The sequence below is a fragment of the Diabrotica virgifera genome, chromosome 4 (assembly GCF_917563875.1).
Source record: "Diabrotica virgifera virgifera chromosome 4, PGI_DIABVI_V3a".
Taxonomy (NCBI): Eukaryota; Metazoa; Arthropoda; class Insecta; order Coleoptera; family Chrysomelidae; genus Diabrotica; species Diabrotica virgifera.
Window position 1 is genome coordinate 179,879,200 of NC_065446.1, and position 8,912 is coordinate 179,888,111.

Here is an 8,912-nt window from a genome sequence, read left to right on the forward strand (position 1 = left end):
GATCTTCATTTTAAAGCTTTAAACAATAAAAAAATTATTTGTACAATAAATAATGCAATTGTAAAAAAACGGCCATTTTGGAAATTTCGCAGGCTGTTTTGCAATAAACAATTAACAAAATTAAACTTACCATACCTCAAATTGTAGGTTTTTAATTTATTTCAACTTTCTATTAAAAAGTTTTTCTCTAAAATCAATATCCTAAGCTGCAAAATTAAAAATCATTAAAAATTGCAAATTTAACAAATGAAAATCGCAATAAAAAAAAGCGCACAATATTTTTGGTTACATTTTAGTATAAGTTATTCCTGGCATCGTCTTTTACAACACCTGATAGGTTTCAAAAATTCCTGAATTATATCCTGAAATCGACCTATTTTTCACCCACAGCCTGGGGTATTTACTTAGGATATGTGATGAGGGTAAAAATAATACAAGCGAAATGTGGGAAGACGAAGAATATCTTGGCTTAAGAACTTAAGCGAATGGTGCAGCAGTACATAACTATTCAGAGCTGCAGTCAACACGGTCCGCATAGCCACAATGATTTCCAATCTTCGATAGAAGATGGAACTTAAAGAAGAAAAGACTGTCGCAAGTCGGATTCCAACCTGAGATACACGATGCTAAAGTGTTATATTCTGTCTGTTCTCTTGTAAGGAATGGACGCATGTACGTTAAAGACCAGATCCATTAACAAACTTAACGTTTTTGAAATGTGGTGCCTGTGATACTACATGATCTTTTTGATTATGTAAAAGTAGAAGACTGCGTGCTTAGGACACATATTACGAGGAGAACAATACCCTTTTCAGCAACTAGTATTCGAAAGAAAAATAGATGGTAAGAGAGGTCGAAAATGTGAAAGATGTCATGGCTGTGTAATATTCGCCATTGGTGAGGAATCCACAGTTACGATATTCTTCGCAGTACGATGGAGGACTATGCAGAAATGCACGGCCCCTTAAGAAGAAGAAGTTTGATCTCACAACGACTAAAAGTCTTCTACCCTTGTGCTGACAGACGCGTCATTAAAATCAATAGGTACGTATATGTAGACCCCTCATCAGCGGTAAAAAGCTGTAGTACCTAAAACCGTGGAATTTTGAGAATCAACACCGATTTTAATGAAAAATTGGATTTAATCTCGGTTGACCCTCTTCTTCAAAATCTACCCTATGTCGAACCGGGCTTTTGCCCTGGGGTGAAAACAACCCCATCTAGGGGATGAATATTTTTTCAATCAAAATAACTATGGAAATGGATAAATTGACCAATTCTGAGTAAATTTTGTTCTATAAAATTTTCATGCAAAGTTGATACTTTCTAAGTTATTGGCGATTGAAACTATGCATTTTTTATTGAAAAGACTCACGTTTTATAACCGTTTTTCATGAATAACTTTAAAAATTTTAATTTTATAGAAAAAATCATTAAGAACAAAATTGTAGCTAATAAAAAACACAAAGAGATTTGCGTCGGAAAGATCTACGTAAACCCAATAACGACTGAGTTATTGCTCTTTAAAAGATGGTTATTTTCGAAGAACCTCGATACCTAACTCGAATGTGGTGCAATAATTATATAATGTGCATAAGAACTTACTGACTTATGACGAAAATAATGTCGTTCCCTGCTTTTTTTGAAATGTATCAATTAAAGTTTCGTCATTACATTCCTATCAGAAATGAATAGCGTCCCACTTAAAATTAACTTTATTTAGGTATAATCGATACTATCCATGTGATTTGGCCCGTTTGGAATGCTTAGTTTAGAAAAAATAGTTGATTAAATCGAAAATGACATTTTTATAATTTAAAAAAAGTGCATTTTTCTTAACTAAACATAAAAGTATTCATAATATGAAAAAATGTTTCAAATATTAATTGTACGATTTTTTTTACTGAAAATTTTGATTATTTTTGTTTTCGTATCATGAATACTTTTAGGTTTATTTCAGAAAAATTCACTTTTTTGTTTTTTAATTATAAAAATGTAATTTTCTAAAATTCTAAACTAATCAACTATTTTTTCTAAACTAAGCATTCGAAACCGGTCAAATCACATGGATCGTATCAATTATATTTACCTAAATAAAGTTAATTTCAAGTGGGAAGCTATTCATTTCTTAGATTGTTATGACAAGGGTTTAAATGTTACATTAAAAAAAAAGCAGGGAGCGACTTTATTTTCGTCATAAGTCAGTCAACAATAGGTACTTTAAAGAGCAATAACTCAGTCGTTATTGGGTTTACATAGGTATTTCTGAAGCGAATCTCTTTGTTATTTATTAGCTACAATTTTTTTTTAATGATTTTTTCTATAAAATTAAATTTTAAAGTTATTCATGAAAAACGGTTATAAAACGTGAGTTTTTCAATGTAAAATGCGTAGTATCAATCGCTAATAACTTGGAAAGTATCAACTTTGCTAAAAAAAATTATAGAACAAAATTTACTTACAATTGGTCAATCTATCGACTTCCGTTGTTATTTTAATGAAAAAATGTTCATCCCCTAGATGGGGTTGTTTTCACCCCCAGGGCAAAAGCTCGCTTCGGCGTAGGGTAGATTTTGACAAAAGTTATGAATAATACCTAAAACCAAATTTTCAAGGAAATGACCTTGATTCTCAAAATTCCACGAGGAAATGGCTGTTGATTGGACTAGTAACCATATGTTACTTAAGGTACTAGTACACTTTAGAAGACCAAAAATGAGCATTTTTTCAAGATTTTTTTTCTCAGAACATTTATTAGAAATGAACATAAAACTTTTTACATATTAATATCTAACTCTTAGAGAATACAAAAAGTATATCTTTTTTCATTTATGCACATACACTAATATTGTAGAGGGCGCCAAAGTCGAGGCCTCGAAAAAAAGTAGTTCCGATGGCGGACAGTTAATCTCAGGATTGGGATCTCTGAAACAAAAGAATCGTACGGTATTTGAGAAAGGAAGGTTTCTTACGTGACAATTTACCACCGTTAGTGAAAAATTCCGTAAAACAAAGATTTTACGGAAACTCAAAAAATTTTTGTGAAAAAATCGCCCGTTTTCTTTCAGTTTTTCATAGTTAAAAAATATTTGTTTTTTATTTTTTGGTCAAATTGTGGTAAATTGTCACGTAAGAAACCTTCCTTTTTTAAATCCAGTACGATTTTTTTGTTTCAGATATCCCAATCCTGAGATTAACTGTCCGCCATCAATTTTCGAGGCCTCGACTTTTGCGGCCTCTACAATATTAGTGTACGTGCGTAAATGAAACAAGATATATTTTTTGTATTCTCTAAGGGTTAGATATTAATATGTAAAAAGTTTTATGTTCATTTTTAATAAAGGTTCTGAGAAAAAAATTCTTGAAAAAAATGATTATTTTTGGTCTTCTAAAGTGTACTAGTACCTTAAGTGTATCTATAGTTGTAACTACAACTAATTAAAATGTTTATAAAACTAAAACTACATAAATATTTAAAATGTTTATAAAACTAAAAAAAACACTCAAAATTAACACAACTCAATGTTAAAACAGCAACAAAGGCAAACAAACAACAGCAGGTAAAACGATACAAAAATTATATCGAATGATCTAATCTGAATATTCGAAAGTTTCGAAAATTAGAATTTGTAAAACTTCATCTAATACCCCCTACCTTAATAATACAGAAGACTGCTGATCCAGAGCGAACTTAACCGATTGTAAGTTCGAAAACTTGGTATCAATGTCGGTTTTAGAGAATAGAATTTCGTGAATAATAAAATAATAAAATATGACGTAGGTGCTGCCATCTACCCAAAGAATTGTTAAACATTAGTTCGTTCAACTCTCACACATTTTAACTGCAGCGTGCTAATACCCCCTTAAATGGATTTATTTTTGTCGAATTCTGAGAAAGCTAATGAATATTTTTGAAAAATTTAAACTCAGAATTAAAGATTATAATAATATCATTAGCGAGGGCGGAAAGTCCCTGAGAACTTTTATAATGTAAACCTGTTATAATGAGAGTGCTTTTTAATTTCAAATAACTAATTTAAAAAAACTTTTGTTTATTCCAAGGAACTATAGGCTCTCGGTAATAATGTAATCTTTAATTCTGCGTTAAAATTTTTCAAAAATATTTATTAGTTTTCTCAGGATTATTTTATATTATGTCACATAACTTCTCTTTTTTTTTCTTCACGAATAGAAAACATATTGGAAAATACATGTAATACGTTTTTCCATATAATAATAAAATAACTCATAAAATACGAACATAAAAATTTTATGTTCGTACCTACACTTAGATCCCCCAAAGGATTTGACTAGGGAGAAGGGAAAATAATAACACTATAAACTTGTTGAAGGTTTATTGAAAACATGGTAGTAAATTTGAATGAGATCTTGTAGCTTAACACAAAACGTGCCGCATTAATCTCTTCTCTAAAAAAAGCTTATATATTCAATATCTGTGGAAGTGGCTGACATCCTCATATGTTTAACATATTTTCAAAAATCTCGAGATGATATATTTATTTCTTTAAACTGACCAACAATATTTTTGTGCAAGCACCATATTTTTTAAATCTAAATTGCAAATATATACTATAGTTAGAAGAAATACGTTTGAGATGGAAATCGAAGTAGGTAATTGACAGTAAACTGCAAAATTATAAACATCAAAAACAAAACAAATATGCTTTTCAATCTCCGCCTCAAAAAGACAAATGGATTTTTATATTTATAGTTAATTATTATTTATGGGATTCGAGCGACTCAAAATATCGATTGTGGATAGGCATTTAGCAGTTTGATCAATTTACGTCAAGCTGAAGCAAAATACGCTCTTGTTATTTAACTCCAATCAAAGGACTCGAAAACACGTGGAAGTTTGCTGAGAATATAAATTTTGGGACCTAGACCATTTTGGAATAAAGATATGCAAAAAGTTTGATACTCCTACCCTCTGACTCCCTATGGCTATGGCATGTCTATTGTTAGATCCTAATCTTCAAAACCCGTAACTAGTCCATGTGGTAAGACCGCGCCCGTCTGAAAAAAATTCTGATTCGGTTTCTTTGTGGATTCCTATTCATAGATGTCCCCTTTAAATAAATCTAAAGGGTGCCGGGCGGAATTTTTGGACAGAAATTTTTTTTTGACCCAAAAAATATTATTTTTTTTTAGGTTTTTTGGGTCATTCTAAACAAGAATACGCATTTTCAAGGCTTAAAAACTTATATTTAAATCAGTATTTTTTAGATTGCCAAGTGCTTAAATTATAGTTTAAAACTTAATTTTTAAGATTCTGCAGACCGATCGGGTCTAACTTCAATTTACACCGTTGTAATTTAATTGTTAATTATGCGTGTCCATCCGATTTTTTCCGGTGCGGCGCGCACAATTTCAAAAAATCTCCTATTTTTCTCCGAAATATATATTTTTTAGATTCTTTAGGACATTCTTAATAAAATATATATTTTGTTATTTTTCGAAAAAAGTTAATAGCTTTAAAGTTATAAGCAACTTAAAATCCAAAAATGCGCATTTTCGCATTTTTCGAATTTTAAATCGCTTATAACTTTAAAACTATTAACTTTTTCGAAAAATAACTAAATACATATTTTATTAAGAATGTCCTAAAGAATCTAAAAAATAAATATTTCGGAGAAAAATAGATTTTTGAAATAAAGCGCGCCGCACCGGCAAAAAAATTGGATGGACACGTATAATTAACAATTAAAAAACGGTGGTCTAAATTAAGGTTAGACCCGACAACTCTTTAGTCCGTGTGGTGAGACCGCTCCCGTCTGAAAAAATTTCTGATTCGGTTTCTTTGTGGATTCCTATTCAAAAATGTCCCCTTTAAACAAATCTGAAGGGTGCCGGGCGGAATTTTTGGGCAGAAATTGTTTAAACAACACTTTTAAACAAATACAAAAGATTACGTTTTTTTGCTCTGAAGCATATATTTTTAGGTTTTTTGGGTCATTCTAAACAAGAAAGGTAACTTGTATTTTTTCTTAAAAATTGATAGTTTTCGAGTTATAGGCGATTTAAAATCTGAAAAATACGAAAATACGCATTTTCGAGGCCTAAAAACTCATATTTAAATTAGTATTTTTGAGGTTGCCAGATGCTTAAATTGAAGTTTAAACATTCAGCTTCAAGATTCTGAAGAGTGATTGCGTCTAACCTTAATTTAAACACTTGTTTTTTAATTGTTAAATATGCATGTCCATCCGATTTTTTGCCGGTGCGGCGCGCTCTATTTCAAAAATTTCCTATTTTCCTCCGAAAAATATTTTTTCTAGATTCTTTGGGATATTCTAAATAAAATAAGTTTCTTGACATTTTTCTCAAAAGTTAATAGTTTTAAAGTTATAAGCGATTTAAAATCCGAAAAATGACAAAAACGCATTTTTGGACTTTAAATTGGTTATAACTTTAAAACTGTTAACTTTTGAGAAAAATGTCAAGAAACTTATTTTATTTAGAATGTCCCAAAGAATCTAGAAAAAATATTTTTCGGGGGAAAATAGGAGATTTTCGACATGGAGCGTGCCGCACGGGCAAAAAAATCGGATAAACACGCATATTTAACAATTAAAAATCAACGGTATAAATTAAAGTTAGACGCGATCACTCTTCAGAATCTTGATGCTGGATGTTCAGTCTTCAATCTAAGTATCAGGCAACCTCAAAATACTAATTTATCTATCTAATATATATATATAATATAATATATAAAACTATCAATTTCTGAGAAAGTTTACAAGAATACCTTTTTTGTTCAGAATGGCCCACAAAACTCAAAAATATATGTTCCAGAGAAGAAAAACGTGATCTTTTGTATTTGTTTAAAAAAATTGTTTAAACAATTTCTGCCCAAAAATTCCGCCCGGCACCCTTCAGATTTGTTTAAAGGGGACATTTTTTAACAGGAATCCACAAAGAAACCGAATCAGAAATTTTTCCAGACGGGAGCGGTCTCACCACATGGACTACTTCATAATCTTGAAAATGAATGTTTAAACTACACTTTAAGTAAAAAGACTAAGTTTTCACTCTAATGGCATATAAAACAACATAATGCTATTCTACATCCCACCAGAATGAAAACAATGGGAACCTTCTCTTGTTACACCTCCGACTTCTACAATGGTTACACCTTCTCTGGTTACACCTCCGAGGCTTCTACAATTTGCAAGCCATATGGATGCTGAGACTAAGGAAGATGAGGGAATTCTACAATTTACAATTCACGTCCCATCTGCTCAGCGCGGTAAAGTTCCAACGAGAATGGTTCCCTTCGTACTCCAATCAGAGTAAATGTAAATCAAAAATGAATAACCATTTTCAATTTCGTTGCAAAACGAAAATACAGCTGAACCATATTCTAGTCCAATCAGAGAGTGCAGCAAGCACCTCTACCGGTTTCGAAACTTAGTCTCTCATCAGGAGGCACATATGCTGCTCTCTCCGATCCAACCAAAACAAACCGCAGCGTGCAGTCCCGAATTGCAACGAACGAAATGGCATAGATGCCCTAGCGGTAACTGCTAGAAAAAGAATAAGTTTTCACTCTAATGGCATATAAAACAACATAATGCTATTCTACATCCCACCAGAATGAAAACAATGGGAACCTTCTCTGGTTACACCTCCGAGGCTTCTACAATTTGCAAGCCATAGATGCTGAGACTAAGGAAGATGATTGGACTAGAATATGGTTCGGCTGTATTTTCGTTTTGCAACGAAATTGAAAATGGTTATTCATTTTTTACAATTTAAGTACTTAACAACCTCAAAAATACTAATTTAAGTATGAGTTTTTAAGCCTTGAAAATGCGTATTTTCGCATTTTTTAGATTATGAATATCTTGTAACTCGAAAACTATCAATTTTTGAGAAAAATCACAAACTACCTTTCTTCACAAACAATTCCGGACAAATAATCTCTACAAATTTTTTTGGACAAAATATCCCCACAAAAAATCCCGGACAAAAAAAAATATTTGCTGCCGAATAGTTCTCTAAATGTTTTCCGAATTTCCAAATTTTTTCCGAAATTTCATTACATTGATTTCAATTCCAGTGTCAGAAACACGCATTGCGAAGGAAATTGTACACATTTTTCAAATATTTTGACCTTTTTTGGGGCTTTTGGGAACAAATTGATATCCAATTTCTAGAAATCGTAATTGAGGATCTGTGTGCATTTATGAAAAATATTTGAGTAGGGTCAATCCGGGTTTTTTGCTAGTTGGTGTGAGTTTTTTACTGAATCTCACCCCACCGTGGCAAAAAGGGTTTAATTATTACCTTTTGCCTAATGAGACATAGGTGAATATTTTTGGACCACACCCGTTTGTCCCAAGCAGAGAATGTCCTCCGATTTTAACAAAACAGTGAACTTTTAAGAGAACTGGGTCTAAGATTTAATTTGGTCTGGTTTTATAGTTACTAATTAATACGATATGAGGGGTTGTGCACACGAGAAATAAAAGTGATAAGCGAACAAAACATTTATTAACAACAAGTTTAACAAATGCACGGAATTAACGATTAATTGTCTTAGTAGCGAAAGAGAGAGTCTATTAACCACATTAGGTGCCGTCTTAAAATTTAGCGTGCGAGGTAATTATTGCGAGCGGGAGAACAACAGAGAAAACACACGAACTAGTCGCCTTGGACCCTCAGAAGGGACTGCTGGTTCTGTTCAAAATCACTGCAATAATATCTTAATTTACACTTTTCTGCCTGAAAAAGGGACACACACATGTTTTTCTTAGGCCGCTATTATATTAGGCAACTGGTGACGCCACCAAGTTGCTCCACCAGTGACTCATGACGTCACGGGGCATTTAAGTAAATGAGACCTATTAGACTACGGCAACTGGTTGCGCCAACAGAAATTGTTGTCG